Here is a 19,519-nt window from a genome sequence, read left to right on the forward strand (position 1 = left end):
TTCAACTACACTTAATAACTTTTTTTTATATTGAAGTATAGTTGATTTACAATATTACATTAGTTTAAGGTATACAACATAGTGGTTCAATATTTTTATAGATTATATTCATTTAAAGTTAGTATAAAATAATGGCTATATTTCCCTGTGCTGTAGAATATATCCTTGTGGTTTATTTATTTTATACATGGTAGTTCATACCTCTTAATCCCCTACCCCTCCCTCCTTCCCTCTCCCCACTGGTAACCACTAGCTTGTTCTCTGTATCTGGGAGACTGTTTCTGTTTTGTTATATTCATTTGTTTGTTTTATTTTTTAGATTCCACATATAAGTGATAACATACAGTATTTGTCTTTCTCTGTCTGACATTTCAATAAGCATAATACCTTCTAGGTCCATCCATGTTGTTGCAGATGGCAGACTTTCATTTGTTTTTATGGTTAATATTCCATTGTATTTATATACCACATCTTCTTTATGCATTCATCTGTTGATGGACACTTAGGTTGCTTCCTTATCTTGACTATTGTAAATAATGCTGCTATGAACACTGGGGTGCATATATCTTTTTGAATTAGTGTTTGTGGTTTTTTTCGAATATATACCCAGGAGTAGAATTGCTGGATCACATGGTAGTTCTATTTTTAGTTTTTTGAGGAGCCTCCATACTGTTTTCCATAGTGGCTGCACCAATTTACATTCCCACCAACAGGGTAGAAGGTTCCTTCTCCTCCACATCCTTGCCAACATTTGTTATTTGTGTTCCTTCTGATGATAGCCATTCTGTCAGGTGTAAGGTGATACCTCACTGTGGTTTTGATTTGCATTTTTCTGATGATTAGCGATGTTGAGTAACTTGAACTCTGGTTGAAAGATCATCCATGATCACTACATACATAAGGTTTATCTCTGCTGATGAATTATCTGATGTTAACAAGATCTGAAGCCTGGTTAAAGGCTCTTCAATACTCTTTGCACATGTTTTCTCACCATCATGACCTTCTTGGTGACTTATGATCTCTGAAGTTGGACTGAAGCTATGATCATGTGACCCACATCATGGGCTGTCTGTCCTATATATAGATTCATCCTAATGTAGGACAGTGTCTGAGATTAGAGCACAGTTACTCTAATACTTACTATAGTCTTGGAAGCTCCCTGGCTGGAAGCCAATTCTGTGAGTATCTATCCTAAGGCTTAAACATCTATTCTTTGAAGGGAGGTTAATCTGTCTCTTTAACCTGTCTTTACACTCAGAAGTTTCTTAAACTCAGAGTCATGAAGAGTTATCCTTGGAATATGTGGTCACATTCCCCGTGATCCAAAATCTTCCTCAAATCCTTGATTTTGAATAAATTTCTTGTTCTTTTTCAGGCTCTTTCTCCTCATCTGATAACAAATTTTTAAAGTACACCTATCACTTATATCTGATACTTGGCAGTAGTGAGGAAACCAACCAGCTCAAAGGAGAGGAGAGGAAGAGTAAAGAAGAAGAGAAAAAGGAAATGGAAACGAAAATGGAAAGAAAAGAAAGGAAAGAATTCTTAAACAAGTCTCCACCATATAGCTTCCTAAGAGGCAAGCTGGAGACTCAATTTACCCTCCAACATGACAAAAATACTAAAAAAAGGGAGGACAAAAAATGTGAAATAATTGTTTTCAAGACACTGGACATCCAGGAATGAAAACCAGTGATCCCTGAGAGATGAGGGAAAATGAGGTGAACCTTTACAACTTGGGGGAGTTTCCAGTTTGTGGTGCAATGAGGGAGAATGCAGTCAAAGTCCAGAGGATTCACTCAGTTTAGGTGACAGAGATGAGACCAGAAAGACCAAGGTGGCTAGAGTTCAGAGAACAGAATACCAAAAAGGAAAGCACTGCACTTAGGGAGAACTCCAGAGACCTTTGAAGGATTGCCATAAAATATTCAGGAGAGTACTGATTAGTGAATGCATATAAAGAAATTATCCAAGGCTGGGAAAAGAACCACCTGAAAGTGTTAGAGGGAACAAGTGTCAGAAGCTCAGACAGGTCTGGGGATCATGCCTGTTCCCACCATCCAGAGCAGAAAAACTCAATTCCTGAGGCATGGGGTATTCAGATGGGCTTGCCTCAGTAGGCTGGGATAATTTAGCAGAACAATGCTGTGGTCCGGCCTAATAAACCTTAAAAGCAAGGCCTGAAAAAGATTTAACTGCTTCCAAGTAACTGCTTCTCATAATAAAGCTCAAGAAGATGTATAATAATACAATAGCACCAAAAGGTAAACCTTTATACCAAAATTTTACCAAAAAGTAAAGTTCATAATGCCTGGCATGCAATTAAAAAAAAACCTCAGGCATACGAAGAAACAGAAAAATGGGACCCATCATGAGGAGGAAAAAAAAAGTCAATGAATCCAAACTGACCCAGAACTTACACAGATGCTATATTTAGCAGACAAGCACATTAAAAAAGTTATTATAACTATGTTCCATATGTCCAAAAGGCTAGAAAAAAGAATGGTCATGTTAAGTAGAGAAATGAGATATATTTAATAAGGTGCAAATCACAGGCTTAGTGATAAAAAGCAGAATAATTGAAATAAAAATTACACTGGATGGAATTAACTAGGAAAGATTAGTGAACTTGAAGACATAACAATAGCAAATATTCTAAATTAAATAAAAATAAAAATTTAAAAACAAACAGCACATAAATGCCCTTGTTTACGCTGTTTCCTCTTTGGGGAACACTTTCCCCCCATCCCAACCATCCATCCATCCTTCATCCAGTTAACTCTGAATCTGCCTTCAAGTCTCAGCTCAATCATCACTTCCTCCATCTTTCACCTCCCTGAATAGATCAAATCCTCTTTAAACCTACTCACAAAACCTCGTACTTCCCCTCCACAGCAGTGTCAACTTCACAAAAATTTGGTCTGTGATTAATGTCTGTCTTCTTCACAAGACAGTAAGTTCCATGAGGGCAAAGAAAACATGTTTATTCTTGCCTACTATGATATCCCCAGCAACTCAAACTGTGCCAATCATATAGTGTTCCTGTACCCTGAATACTGTGCCTCTCACCTCTGGGATTTTAATCTATTAATTATATACTCTCTCTCCCATATCTTCAACCTCTTTCTCTACTGGCTGTATCCTACCCAACATCCCTTTTTCTTACTAAATAAACCTTGATTTTTATTATGGGTGATAATGTTCCCAATTGTAAACATATTTCCCAGACACCCTTGCAGACAGTGGTGGTCATGTGTCACAGTTCTGTCCACTGGATGTAGATGGAAATTGTTGGGTAGGATTTGGGGGAAAGCTCTGTATAAAGGAGATGAATTCTACTGACAAAGTATTTTGCCCTCTCCTCTTCCTCATCTTCCTACCTGGAACATAAAAATGATGGCTAGAGTTGCAGCAGCCATCCTGCAACCATGATGGGAGCCACATGCTAAGGATCATGGAATAACAACAAAAAAATATGTGGTACCTGAGACACTGATGAAATCATGGAAGTCCTGGGCTTTATACCACTGGATTTGTTTTAGTAAGATAAAGACATCCCCTAGTCATTTTAAGCAACTTACTTTTCAGATCTGTTACTCATATCCAAATGCAATTCCAAATGCCTATCACAAAACATGAAATCTCTCTCTCTCTCTCTGACAAACACACACACAGAATCTTTAATACACTATCTCATTCACACATGATTCCCTCTATGACTTATATGATAATGACTATGATTTATGATCTCCACACACTGTCCCAATTCTCCAAACTATGACACTAACCCACACAGTCTTTATTACTCCCATTTCTGCACATACATTATCCTATCCTGTACTATCATACACACAAGTGTCCATACAGTACCATGACACCCACTGTCAAATACAAGTACCTCTAATCAACCTTCATTATCACACACACCATCTCCATCACTCAGTCACATCTACCATTACTCAATCCCTACACTATCACACAGTGCCTATCCATACCCACTATCATACATACAGTCCACATCCCCACTATAAAACCTCCATCATCCTCCAAAATTCCTTTCCCACATGCTCATGCCATCTCCATATCATACACACTCACAATCAATAACTACATCACCTCCATTCTCACACATTCTTTTGCCATTCCTCACTGACACTCAGAAACTGCATTTACCCATCACACACTTTATTCAACAACTCCATTCAGACACTCATGTTTCCATGCTCTAAGTTATCGTAAGTATTACCATTCCCCATTGTCATGCATGCTCACTGTACCTATCAGCCCCCACTAATTGATACACTTCTTATTGCCCCCAGCATCACACACTCAAACAAACACACTAACCCTATCACTTCCACCATGTACCTATCTTCTACCATCTCACTACATTTTCCCCATTCCACCCACTGTCTACGTCCTCCTATTATTGCTTGAAATGCCCCATACACATTTTCAAACACACAAGCATCCCAGTGTCTCATTAACATCGTGTCCTTTCTCACTATTTTCTCTCCCTCCCTACTCTTTCACACAACCATACATGGGCACAATTCTCATCTTCCACAGTATGACATGCACTGCATCCCTATCATTATCACATACTTTCTGATCTTGTCCTGTCACTATCATTCACATTGCCCCTGAATTCATTTTCAGTGATTTCATACCATCCTCCACTATTATTCACACCGTCCCCATTGCCACCATGATCACACATACCTTGCTCACATCACCCCCAACTATCCCACTGTCACTCAATACTCTCCCCATCTCTGCATCAAATACACAGCTCAGATCATCCACAATTTTACACATGGTGCCCATCCCCTGCAATCTTTCTCATTTTCTCTCTCTTTTTCCCCTTCCCTTCTCTTCTCTCCTGTCCCCATACCACATACTTTCCCAATATGTGGGTATTACATGAATGCAGATATAGTAGGGAAATTTCTTACTTGAAGCTTCATTTCAGAGCTTTAGTAAGTAGAGGAACAGACCATGCTCAAAAGTTACAATATTTTGTGTTCCCACTTTAGCTAGTTGTAAATGGATTCCTTTTGGTACATTTGCCTTTAAGAAGCATTTCTTCATGTTTTGTTACTGCATTTAGATGAAGTTTTAAAATATTCCATTGATATGACTTTAATATGAAACTATGCAGTTATTTGCACTATACTTAAGTCTTCCTAAAATATCCCAACAGTTTTTTTGTGAAGCTAAAAGCAAAATTGTGATATTTTTGGTACTGAAGAGGATAGACAGGTTCAAGCAAATGGCTATACTGAAGATATCACTGAGCTATGTTAGATGGAACGCTTAATCTTTACTTCTCATGTTTCCATGTGGAAGAACTTCAACTAGACTAACACTCCTGCTTTTCTGTCCATGGAAAAAGAAATGAGTTTTATGACTAGTATGTTTAGGAGAAATATCTGAGTAGGCTTGGCTTGGGCCCTTGCTCTCTGCTTCCCTTTCAGGAATCTGTGTGCCTATAGTGAACATGCATTCTGACTGGCTCCCTGCCATACAATAAGGGGCCTACTGTGGCCTGGAGTCTTGTGGTTTTGCAGTTGTCTGGGTAAATCTGCCTAATTCTGGGGTCCACACTAATTGGAACTCCACACTAAAACCATCTTCTCCAACCAGCTTTATTAGTAATGAAGATGATGTTTTGATCTCCATCTATCTGATTCCTACATTTATATTTCAATTGGTTTTGAACCTAGGCAGGGAAGACAGTGTTATTTATTGATCCCTTACAATTCCCACACGATGTAGACCACTGAAATCATGTAAATTCTCTTTACTGGCTTTGTGTCTTTAACACAAACAAGTTTCTAGGTGGAGTTTGTTTTTGATTAGCACTTAAGATTGCTTAGAACTCTTTCATGGGATAGGGTGGCAAACCTTTATGTGAAATACTAGAAAAGGAGTTAGATATTAATCCAGATGTACGGAAGCCTTACTAGAGAAAGACAGATTATACATTGGTGAACCATTTCTTAAGGGGTAAAAAACCCTTTTAATAAAAAACTAGAATTTAGTCTGATAGGATGTTCTTGTTAACAAGTTTTCTGAAAATTTATACTCTAACAGTCATTTTGGCTATTTCTTTTTTTTTTCTTTTTGCTAGCTAGCTTTGTGCTAGCTTTTGAGCCCTTGCATACAAACTTAAATACTGTGCTTGTCTGCTTATTAGTGAAATAACACCATTTCAGAGTACAATTTGTGCCCAAGGTAACTAGGCCCAAATATTGGAATTTTCAGTTTTTACCCTAGGACAATTTGTGTTGTACAGAAATGCCAACTGTTCTCTGGAAATAAAGCAGTGTGAGAACTGGACTTCACATGTGACCTCTTTTGCATAGGAACACTTTTCATACTTGCACATAGTTGGGTGTTCTAGTGGTACTGACCCAAATACAACAAGGTCAATACTGCTAATCCATTAGCAGTACTATTTACAATTACCAAAATATGGAAGCAACCTAAGTGTTCATCAACAGATGAATGGATAAAGAAGATGTGACATATATATTCAATGAAACACTGCTCAGCCATAAAAAAAGAATGAAATTTTGCCATTTGCAGCAACATGGATGGACTTGGAGGGTATTATGCTAAGTGAAATAAGTTAGACAAAGAAAGACAAATACTCTATGATATCACTTATACATGGAATCTGAAAGATAAAACAAACTTGTGAATATAGCAAAAAAGAAACAGACTCACAGATACAGAGAACAAATTAGTGGTTACCGGTGGGGAGAGGGAAAGGGGGAGGGGCGAGACAGAGGTAGGCATTTAAGAGGCAGAAACTACTAGGTATAAAGTGAATAAGCTACAAGGATATACTGTACAACACAGGGAATATAGCCAATATTTTATAATAATTATAAATGGAATATAATCTTTAAAAATTGTGAATTAGCATATTGTACATCTGAAACATATATTGTACAGCAACTCTACCTCAATTAAAAAAAACACAATGAGATATCACCTCACACCTGTCAGAATGGCTATCATCAAAAAGTCTACAAATAACAAATGTTGGCAATGATGTGGAGAAAAGAGAACCCTTGTACACTGTTGGTGGGGATGGAAATTGCCACTATGGAAAACAGTATGGAAGCTCTTCAAAAAACTAAAAATGGAACTACCATATGATCCCTCTGAATTGCAGACAAGATTGATTCATTGATTAATTCATTTATCCATTCATTACTTTATGGTGCTATATGTTAATCTAATCAATACATTTAATAAGGACCTGTTATGTGTCTGGCACTGTTCTAAGGCCCTTGAGATATATCAGTGAACAAAACAGACAAAAATCCCTGCCTTCATGAAGCTTACATTATAAAACATACTTAGGCATACCCTGATCAAATTCCTGAACTCAAAGAATAAAGAAAACATCTTACAAGCTTACAGAGAGAAAGAAAAAATTATCTACAATAGAAAAATTAAAGCCAGACAGGCAAATAACTTTACACAAAACTTCATGATATCAATCACTAATTTTCCCAGAAATGGCTTTACTAAATTCTCAGGGACGCTGAAGTCAGTCTTTGACTCAGAATCTATGTTTTCCTAGGACACATTATCTAACAGGGGCAATACTACCCTTTTCTCATGCAACTAGATGTGTGCTTTTCAATTTTTTAAAAATTAACAATATATTGTTTAGGGACATACATATAAGGTGATAAAACTATAAGAAAACCAAGGGGATTGTTAATACAAAAGTCAGGGAGAAGTGTTATCTCTAGATGGAGGTAGACGGGAGGGGTGATTGGAGAAGGGCACATGGCAGGGGGGGCACTAAGGTATGGCTAATGTTCTATTTCTTGTCCTGGCTGGTGGGTTTACTGGCATTATTTTATTCATATTATTTTAAATGTAAATAATAATTCATTCATTCAACAAATAATAAGTGCCCATCATGTATCAGGCATTATTCTAGGCACTGCGGACACAGAAATAAATTAGATAAAAATCTCCGTCCTTATGGAGCTTGCAATAAAATTTTCCAGAGCTTAAGCAAAAGAACATACACACTGAGTCTACCAAGTGTCCAGTACAATAGATACACAAATATCCACACATCACCATGAAATTTCAGAATATCAGTGATAAAGTAGAAATTCTAAAAGCTTCCAGGAGTTGGGGGTGGAAATAGTCCAGACTGGAACAGGACAGAAAGCTCTAGAAAGGGGATTTCCAGAAAATAAATTTTCTGGATAACCTAACTTACTTGAGAATGTTGCAAAAACCCAAACAAACAAAAGCAACAGACATACAGATTAGATGAAAAAGGTAGTAATATATAAAAAATGCAGGTGAAAAGCAATTATTAAATCTAGAATTGATAAAAATGTGTACAAGAAAAATGTAATCACAATTCACTACTGGTCTCTTTAGTGAACAATGCACACACAATAATGTAAACGTTATCATTAAAAATGTATGCTATAACTATATTAAAAGGATGGAGAAGGGAAGTAGGAGAGGAAAAGTGAAAGTTTAATCTTCATCTACCACAATAGGAAGTCAACAGCTAATACCTGAAATAAGTAACTCAAGAAATAATAGTATAGCCGTATTGTTTAGAATTATTGAGATAAAAACCAAAATAAATAGCTAACACATTTCAAAGTTGGTTACTTCAGGCATTTGAGCCTGATGAGTGTGGGGAGGTGAAGCTAAATACTGCTATTTTTTGTTATGACTATATGTTTTTAAGCCATATATAGGCCTTATTATAATATAGAATATATTGTATCTAAATATTGTACTTACTATAATAAAAATACAAAGTAGAATATACTTTCATTATAAAGGGAGCTAGTTAATTATAAATGAAAGGGATATGACGAGAACTGGGATTTACTGAAATTAATATGGCCAACAGAATAGATCAAGAGGTGAGGAGCATATAAATGTAGAAAGTGAAGGGCCCCCAATGTTTGCCTTTTATTCTTTTGCAACTTAGGGAAGTGGGTGTTCCAAATTGTTCTTAAATTGTAGCAATAGTCAAAGGGGAGTTTTACACTTGAGAAGTGACCACCAGAGGACCTTGTAGCCCCAGTCTCACAGGTAGAGTGGAATTGGAAATTATGGGTCCAAGATAGTCAGAGACAGGGGAGACTGAAGACAGGAGAGGGGAAATTTATTCTGGGAAAGAAACTCAGACTGCCACAAGAGGGCACAACAAGAATGTAGTATTTCCCCTGGTTCCCCTCCTACCTTTCCTGCTGCTCATTTTCAGCTTTTAAGCCCCCATCCCCACTCCCAAATGCCTGTATTTCTGAGATTCTGCCCCGCCCCCACCTTTTCTCACTCCACACACTCTCCTGGGGCAAGCTCATTCATACCTTAATTAAAACCACCACCTCTACACTTGATGACCTCCAAATCTATCTGTAACCCTACTTGCTTCACAGCAGAATAAATTCCTGACTGCCTACTGGATACTTCCTCTTGGACATTCCAAAGGTGCTTCAGACTTTGACTGTTCAAAATTGAACTCATCATTTTTTCCCCTCGAACCTGTTCCTCATTCTGAGTTCTCCAGCTCATGGAATGGCTTTTACATTTCAACCACCCAAGGCAGAAAGAAAACTGAAGATCATCCTAGATTCCTTCCTCTCATCGGCCTCCCTATATCCTCCAGTCAGCCACTGAGTTCTTAATTTTTCACATACATGTATTCTAATTTCAATCCCACTGCCTTAACTCAGGCTTCAACATCTCTCCCCTTTTGTAATAGCCTCTGAACTCGTCTCCCTGTACCCAGTTCTGTCTTCTCCAGTCTATCCATCAAAATCTCATCCACTAGACAACTGATGAGGACATACTGTATAGCACAGGGAACTCTACTTAATGCACTGTGGTGACCTAAATGGGAAGGAAATCCAAAAAAGAGAGGATATATGTATGTGTGTGGCTGATTCATTTTGCTGTACAGTAGAAATGGACACAGCATTGTAAAGCAACTATACTCCAATAAAAATTAATTAAAAAAACTTATCCACTGATATTTCTAAAATGCAAATCTGATCCTGTTAATCCCTTGACTAAAATCCCAATATCTCCCCACTGTTCTTAGTATAGCATTCAAGGCTCTCAATGATCTGGCCACTATCTTCTCATTAAATACCCTCTCACTTTCTATGTTCCAAGTATACTAACCATCTTGAACATACCATAAATATACTGAAAACATTGAATTATTTCATATAATGTGCCTTTGCTCATACCACCACTGCTTGGAATGACTCTCTTCTATTTCTCAGCCCCAACAGTTAAAACTGACAACATCTACACACCTTTCAGGACTTAAGCATTAATTTCTTTCTGGAACCCTCTCCCACCCAACAGAATTAACTATGTCCTCCTCTGTGTCTCTAATGTATTCTATATAGACTTTTATCAAGCATCTGTGATATTTTGCTGTGTAGATTTGTTTATGTGTCTCTTCTACTAATATCAGCTTCTCTAGGACCAGGAACATATCTTTTTCATCTCTCTATTCAAAATATATATCACAGTGCCTGGTATAAAGAAGATGCTTAACAAATGTTTCTGAATAAATAAAAGAATCATCATAAGGATGTAATATATGAGGCCAGCCTGATGCCAATCTCCTATCTATGGCAGACATCAGTAATCTACCACAGAATTGTCCCTTTGCACCTCAGAATCATTGTCAAGCCAGCATATTATGAAAACCTATTTCAATCAATTGGAATTGGCATAAGATATAACATTTATTTCTTATCCTGGAATGTAGTCTGTCACAATGGAGTGCCTCAGTAATTACTGGAGTTGACCTAAGAAAATTAACATGGGAGAATTAACATAACTAATGGAAGAGTATCTCCTAAACACTCTTTGCAACAGTATGTTGTGGCAAAAATTGGCATCAGGAGGTAAATTCTGTCTGTATACATCCAGCATTACCCATTGAAGAGACATCTTGTCATCAGAAGAGACAAAACCCCATATATTGGTATTCTGATTTATACTTCAATTTCACCTCAATTGATTCAGAAAATATTCCTCTCTAAGGATCAGAAATCTGATAACAAGCAAAGTGCTGCACCTGAGCTACCAAGCATATCACACTTGGAGAAACAATGGATCAACTTATCTTCATTCCTTCTGCATCCAGAACCCCTGGGAAAGTACAGAAGAGAAAAACTCCTTTCTCAAATGGAACAACAATCTATTGGAGCACTGTTTCCAAATCTAAAGACCATAACACATATACAAAATGATAACATATGTACAGACATGGGGCTATACTGGACAAGACTGTTCATTGCCAGAAGTAACTGGCCTGGAAGCTCCAGGAAAATTGGGCTGCCTGTACAGTGTATTAGTTTCCTATTGTCACTACAAATTACCACAAACTTAGTGGCTTAAAGCAACATAAGTTTATTCTTTTACAGTTCTAGAAGTCGAAAGTCTAAAATGGGTTCACAAGGTTGCATTCCTTCTGGAAGCTCTAAGAGAGAATCCATTTCCTTGCTTTTTCTAGCTTCTAGAGAGTCTACATTTTTTGGCTCATGGTCCCTCTCTTCTTCAAAGCTATCAGCTTAGCATCTTCTTTCCTCTCTGACCCCTGCTTCTGCCCACATATCTTCTCTCTATAACTCTGACCCTCTTGCCTATCTCTTATAAAAAGCCTTGTGATTATACTGGGCCCACCCTAATCATCTAGGACAATCTCCATATCTCAAAATCCTTAACCTTTTACCATTTCAAGTAACATATCAGGTTCATATTCAGGTTCTGGGAATTAAGACAGACATCTTTGGAGGTCCACTATTTAGCCTACCGTTTGCAGATTGTGCAAGCTGTGCATCACATGATTCTGCAGGGTATCATTCATACTGTGCACATCATAGATATATGCATTTATTATGATAATTTTCTGGCAGGTAGTAATAAAATGTTTTGAGGAAGAGATACCATATTCCAATTCACACAAAGGTACCATATGACTTAGCAGAAGCTCATGGTCTAAAGTGATTCATATCTCAACACAGCTGTAAAACACTGGGGGTCGGGGAGCTCTGTATTATAGAGGGTTGAGGCCCTGGCAGAACTAAAAAAATTATAGCAAACATTCATTAAGTGTGTACTATGTGCCAGGCACTACACTAGACACTTTATAACCCTTAAAATCCCTTGAATCTTTACAACGTGTTGTGGTATTAATATTCTGACCTAAAAAATGAGCAACATGAGACTCAGAGAGATTTATTAAATATAACCAAGGTCACACAGCTAGAAGGTGGTTAAGCTGGTAAATAAACCCAGGTATAGCTGATTCTAGAACACAAATACTTTTCTGCTGTACCACGCTGCCTCTTTTTTGTTTTATTCTTTTGGCCGTGCCACATGGCATGTGGGATCTTATTTCCCCAACCAGGGATTGAACCCATGCACCCTGCAGTGGAAGCGCAGAGTCTTAACCACTGGAACACCAGGGAAATCCCCATGCTGCCTTCTTAAAGTGAGAGGATATAAAAATCAATGTATTAGAGTTCTTATACCTTGAGTTTCTGGAAGTCACACTGATCTGTCAATGCTAAGGCACTGAATATTCCTGTGGCAATTTCAAGCAGTAGTTCCTCTGAATACTGGGTGATAGACAAGCAACCTATGTCTATACCCATACCGGGAGGAAAATCACTCCATATACCCTAGTTTCTCCACTTCTTATCGGCTAGATTTTCTCGGTTTATTTTGGCTTTTCTGATTATAATTCCTAAAATGATCTGGAACCTTTCCTGAAGCTTCCAGCACACACATCTGTCTGGCCTCCATTCCTACTCAGTCTTTTTTAGAACTGGACAATTCTCCCTTATCTCGTGATGATGAAACTGACCTAGCCAATTTCAGAGCCTACACCATGAGAAGTGGTTATGGTGAACGTCTGAGAAGAGAATCCAGTTATTAATGAAATCTTTCAAGTTTGGAGGTGATCCCTATTCAAAGCGATAAACTCTTTATAACCTTTACTCCATTTTCTGGAGCTCAATGTGGAGTTTCTGGGAGTATTTACCAGATTCCAAAACTGACTGAAGGCTACCAAAGCTCACTGCACTGAAGAGTGAATTGTGATTTCTGGAATGACTCACTTAATGATGAATAAAGGCTAACAAATCTCTGAAGATTTACACATTGCCTGTATAAACCCAGAATAATTAAACTGTCTAGGATTCAAACCCTGGCTCTTCCAGTGATAGCTGTGTGACCCTGGGAAAATTCTTCCATCTCTTTTTCTTGGTTTCTTCACATGTAAAACAAGGATGAGAGTTCCTATATTATACGACTGTTCCAAGAATTAAATGATTAAACAAACTATGTAAAGTTCTTATAGTAGTAGTACACATGGTAGGTGTATAATTATATGCAATAAATGGGAAGTATTTTAATTAACTTTTATTATGAATCATTTTTTCATTTTTACCAAGATCTGATTTTTCTCACAAAGACCTTTCCACAGCATTACATTAATCAGATTCCTGTACTGTCTAATGCTGAGCAAGATTACACTTCAAATTGAAGGCCTTTCTACATTCACTGCACTATGAACTCACTGATACCAAATAAGGCTAAATCCTAAGGAAAGCATACTCATATTTTTTACATACATTGAGGGTCTTGCCTTTATGAATCACTTAATGATAGATAAGACTTAGCCTCTAATTGAAGGCTTATTCATTCTAGTAGTTTCTCTCCACTATGAATTTGCAGATGATAAACAAGGATCTCCTTCCATCTCCACTATGAATTTTCTGATATTCTATAAGGACTGACATCACCAAAACCCCTTTCCCACATTCATTACATGCATAAGCTTTCTTTGTACCATGAATTCTTTTTTGGCTTAATAAGATCTGAGCTAGATCTGAAAAGCCTTCCACACAGGCATTGTAACCATAGAGTTTTTTCTTCCCTTGGAACTCTCTCATGTTTCAAAAGAAAATGTCTGAGCTTGCCCTGAAGTCTTTCCCAGTTAATACCCTCATAGGGTTTCTCTTCACTATGCATTTTCATATGGTGGAAAAACCTTGATTATTCACTGCAATTTCTTTCACATTGGGAAAGTTTCCCCACCCTATGAAACTTCTGGTGTTGAAAGAGAACCGAGTTCTGCCTGAGGGCCTTCCCACATTTTTACAGACATATTAATTAATAAGTTCTCAGGTGTGAATCTTCAGATGTCAAATTAAGATCAGCCTCATGACTAAAAATTCCTTTATATTCATTACCTTCACAGGATTCCTCTCTACTAGAGTACTCTGAGGCATCAACCTTGAACACTAACAAAAGACTTTTAGACACTCATCATACATGTAGGGCTTCTGTGCATCAAAAATTTCCCAGTGTCTCACAGATTCTAAACTCTGTGCAGTGTCATAGTCCTATGAACCATATCTCTATGCTCTTTCTCCTAGGGGCTTTCCTCATATAACAGACATCTAGCTCAACCTTTTCTCAGTCAATGCACTCTCAGCCTTTCTCTTCAGTAGGATTATTTTTATAAGTGGCAGTATTGTGCCCGCAACAGACTTCCCTGGAGAAAGGAATATGTTAGATTCTTCCCTGCCAAGCTTTCTTGCAGTCTATGTCATCACATGCCGAGTGTTCTCTACAGAAGAGACTCTGACCAATTGGTCTTGGATTCTGGATCCATAATATTCTTTGGAATTTGGCTTTTTCAGAGATTTCCCTCATTGAAATAGATCCTACTCTTAGTCATAAGCTTATCATCTAAAATGATAGATCCTCAAACATAAATGGCAAAAAACATAAGTAAACCAGTCACAAAAAAGGAAATGTAAAAAATAAATACATGAAATATTTTACCTTATCAGTCATCAATAACTGTAAATTGAAACAACCATGTGAGATTAACTGTTCCTCTCTCACTCTCACCAAGCAGTTTATATGAGTGCATGTTTGACTATTGTCCTTGCTGGTATGAATGTAAACTGGTAAAAACTTCTAGAAAACAACTTTCCAGTGTGTAATTATGAGCCAGAGAATAGTCGTACCTTTTGAGCCAGTAATTACTCTTTAAACAATCTACCGAACAAAATGGTCAGATATGCAAATAAAGATTCATGTACAAAACGATTCATTGAAGCATTTATATTAGTGAAAAAATGGAAACACACAAAATATCCAAAAACATGTAAATGGTTAAATAAATTGCTGTATACTCTTATGATGGGATATTACACAGCCAACAAAAATGTTGCCCAAAATTGTTACTGACAAGGGAGATTCTCATGTGAGATAATTTTTAAAGAAAGCAGGTTTTAGAGGAGAAAGCATGGGCTGAATTGTGTCCCTTTAAAATTCACATGTTGAAGTCCTAACCTCCAGTACCTCAGAATGTGACTGTATCTGGATACAGGACCTTTAAAGAGGTAATTTAGTTAAGATGAAATCATTAGGGTAGGCCTTTATCCAATATGACTGGTGTCCTTATAAGAAGAAGTTAGAACACAGAGACACATAGAGGGAAGACCATGTGAAGACACAGGGAGGAAAAGATAGCCATCTACAAGCCAAGGAGAGAGGACTGAGAAGAAACCAACCCGGTCAACACCTTTATCTTAGACTTCTAGGCCTCAGAATTCTGAGGAAATAAATTTCTGCCATTTAAGATACCCAGCCTGTGGTACTTTGTTATGGCAGTCCTAGCAAACTAATACAGCAGGATACAAAATTGTATATAGTGAAAGGAAATATATCAATTAGTTAATAGGATTTATATCTGGGTAATGAAATGGACAATTTTTATTTCCTTCCTTATAAAGTTTTGTTGTTCTCCAAAATCCTCACGATGAGCATGTGTCTACCTTTATAATACAAAGTATGTAAAAAAAAAGATAAAGATATCCATAAGCAAACACAGAATAGACAGAAAAAACACATATAACTTTTACTTGATGAAATGAAGCTGCCAAAATGAGGTAGAAAGAAAATTAGTCAGAAAACTAAGGTCTAGGGACTTCATGGCTTTGTCTCATTTTTAGGTGGCCTCCCAACTCAGGGAGAGAGGGACTTGGAGAAGCAAAGTGATGTATGACTAGTTTGTTTCGAGGCTAATGGCAGAGACAACGAAAGAGATTCAACTGAGTGGAAATAGGAAGATGACCTGAACAAAGGAGATGTTGAATGTGTAGAACTAAGAGAGAAAAGCAAGGATTTGGAAGAAGGGGGAGAGCAAGAGATTCATTTTCAGGGCACTGAAGAAGGGGGAGCAATAGAGAAGGGAGAAGTAACTGGGCATGCTAACAAAAAGGTAACCCAAAGGAAAATAGGAAAAGAAAGATTCTCTTTTGCCTGATTTTATGGCACCCACCAGATGGAGAGTTTGAGAGGGGTATAGGGGTTTAGAATATGTCACCCCAAAATATGCCATTTGGCATATTGATTATTTTGAATTAAAGGTACTTGAGAACCAGCTGGTGCAAGAACAATACTCTAACCCTCCTTTGTCCCCCTGAAAGCAGGAGAAAACTTTCTCAAGAGAAAGATATCCTCCCTGTACCAGAAGGATAGAAGGCATCCTTATCACCAGAGACAGGGAATTTAGGGCCCGAGAAGACTGTACAAACAAACCTTGTTAATTCTTTACTATTTACTATTTCTAAGCCAAACCCCTTTGCCTTGTCGATTCTTCATAAATACATTGTTTTTTAATCTACAAGGTATAACAGCTCTGCTCTGATCACTTGAGTCTCACATTTTTGTGGGACTCCTGTACATACAAAATTAAATTTGTTTTTCTCCTGTTAATCTGTCTTATGTCAGTTTACTTATTAGACCAGTCAAGGGACCTATAAAGGAAGAAGGGAAAATTTTCCCACCCCTACAGTTGCAACAATAAAGACAACAACTACTACAACTGTTTAGTAAGCATATACCAAGCACAAACACTCACTGAAATACTATATTTCACATGGAAACCTTGAGAGATAGGTATTATTACTACAAATGTATAGATGAAGAAACTGATGGTCAGAGAGGGAAACTGAGTTACTCAATATTTTAGAATTAGTAAGTAGGGGAACTGACAGCCAATTCAAGTTATGCCTGGCTCTTAAGCTCCTGTGTTTTCCACCATGCCAAGGGGCCTTGTGGGCATTCACCAACCAAAATTCCAAAACTATCCTAACACTATCTAATAAAGCTGTAAGTTCACAAGTCCCTCCCTACCTCATTTTCCTTCCTTTGCTCACCTAAGAGGATTTCTTTCTGGGTTCTTTTGTCCTTAGCTCTTTCCAAATTCAGCTGGGAATTTATTTTGGTCTTTTGATGTGGAAAATCCTGCAGTTGAAAAGGAAATAAAAGTTTGTGGTTAGATGTGGGGTACTGCATGTCCCTAAATTCAGTTCTGAAGGGTACAGGGTGGGTGATAGAAGGGGGTTTCTTACTTATTAGATGTTTTAGAACCAGGCAAAGGTCTTGTGAAAGAGGCATAGAAATGCTTGTGTTCCCAAGAGCCATGGAGAGGGCGCTGACCTTGAGGGATGAAAACCTGATAAGAAAAACACAAGTCATTTACCCTCCATGGATTTGTTCCATAATCCAGGAACAAAAAACATTGGAATCCAAAGGTTACAGTGCACTGAATTGGTTAAGCACATAGGCTTCAGGGTTGAACAAGCTTCAGGGTTGAGCAAGGCTAAAATCTCAATGTTACTTCTTACTTGCTATTGGACCTTGGGCAAATATCCTTACTTTTCTGAGCACTGGATGTGTGCAAAGGGAGTGTTGCCTGCCATTCCAGTAAACAACAAATGTTGCCAGCCATCAAGTCAGCAGCCCCTGCAGCCGCCCCCCCCGCCCCCCCCCCCCCCCGCATGGTGCGCCCTGAAGGGAATTCACGATGGAGAAAAACAGGAAGCATTCTGTGCTGGGGATACTTGCCCTAGACAGTTATAAGATGCGTATCTAAGGAATAATTTGAGCCCGGACTCTTGCATCTTCCCATACATAGAAAAGTACTAACATCGTTAACTTGAGATGTCTATTTTTGTGATTAGCAGTAATATTTTTATGTTCGACTACATTTTTTTCCAGCAAAGAACTCCTATATACCCTGTGTCCTCCCTCAGTAAGGTCCCCAAATCAAACTTAACTCCCTACTTTTAGGTTGTACATATTTCTTCAGCCAACAGATCTTTCCTCTATAAAATAAAGAAAATAAAAACCCAAAAGGTAATGAGACGTTCTGAGCCTAAACCTAATCTCAAAAGAAAATGAAAGAGTTCTAGGAAAATTTGCTAGTTCTGCCCCCTCACGATAAAACAACTAAAAAAATCTTGATGAAAAAGAAGTAACAACTACTTGAAAACAACAAAAAGACAGGGCAATAAAAATATGGAAATATCAGAGCAACACCATGGGAAAAGGGGAACCTAGAGAAGTAAATATAAGCAGAGAGGCAATCCCCCCAAAATTTAACTTTCTATATTTCAGTTGCCTTGAAAGGCAAAGGAAACAGATAAAGCCCAGAACTACACTGAGTAGGAAAACTATCAGGAGACCCTCCCTACAATAAGCTGGGACCCCAAAGACTACCATCTCGGGGTAGGATGAATGGGAAGCAGGTCATTTTGTAGCTCAGGTTGAACTACAGGACTTGCCCTGGGATTCTTGAACCTTGAATTAGACAAAGAAGCACATCAGCAGGATCAGCTGATAACAGAAAACACTGGGATTAGCAAACACAAACCATAAAATCAGTATTTTACCATGGATAAAGAAATAAGTAACAAAGATATTTCCAAGCAACAGGAAACTGTAACAAGTGGTATATCATAATTAAACCTAATCAACTTAAAAAAAATACAATACCCCAAATGAAAAACTCAAGGGATAGCTTTAATCAGGAGATTAGGAAAATAATTTGTGAAAATTTAAGACAAGTCAGAGGAAATTAATAAGAGACAAAAGATGAAAAGTACAGAAGAGTGTAAGAGACTCAAACTGCTCTCACTCACTGAAGCAGGAGTCAGGACTTTGTAAAAGTCATCACACTGAATCTGAACAACTACTTTATGAGGCACAAAATATATAATTTCACTGATAATACAGAAAATCCTTTTCAGCCCTTTCTCCATTTCTACAAGCAAAATTGGGCTCCAGACCTGCTTTTTCTTTAAAAATAGCTAGTGAAATTCCAGAGCCTAACTTTACAAATGCAAATGTTCACAATCAACAAAAGGAAACTCAAAAAGAGATGTGGGCTCTGTACTCTCTCCCTATAGCCTTGGAGGGGTGGAAACCATTTTGCTTCACAATTATTTCAAATAATCTAAATTTGAAAGATGTTAAATTGAGAATTTTAATGAGAATGTCAATCTTGTTCTCTTTTACAATATGGAGACTTATGAATATTCATAGCTGCTACCAACTAATTCTATTCTCTGTTAATACATATCTTTCCTTAGAAGTATTATTTAAAGAAAGGCAT

The 19,519-nt window shown here is 37.6% G+C and overlaps 1 protein-coding gene across 2 annotated transcripts in view; it reads right to left on the minus strand.

Annotated features, from left to right (window-relative positions):
• The window catches only part of MAGED1 (MAGE family member D1), an 86,264-nt gene that overhangs the window by 20,229 nt on the left and 46,516 nt on the right, over nt 1–19,519 (minus strand). Inside the window, exons 2-3 of one of the 2 annotated variants that reach the window (XM_007123406.4) lie at nt 17,475–17,578; nt 17,280–17,367 (exon numbers count right to left, since the gene is read on the minus strand). The exons of the other annotated variant lie outside the window; for it this stretch is intronic. The gene's annotated coding sequence lies outside the window, so the exon portion shown is untranslated. The remainder of the gene's footprint in view (nt 1–17,279; nt 17,368–17,474; nt 17,579–19,519) is intronic. 2 annotated transcript variants of the gene reach the window in all.

Source organism: Physeter macrocephalus, chromosome 21 (assembly GCF_002837175.3).
Source record: "Physeter macrocephalus isolate SW-GA chromosome 21, ASM283717v5, whole genome shotgun sequence".
NCBI classification, from domain to species: Eukaryota; Metazoa; Chordata; class Mammalia; order Artiodactyla; family Physeteridae; genus Physeter; species Physeter macrocephalus.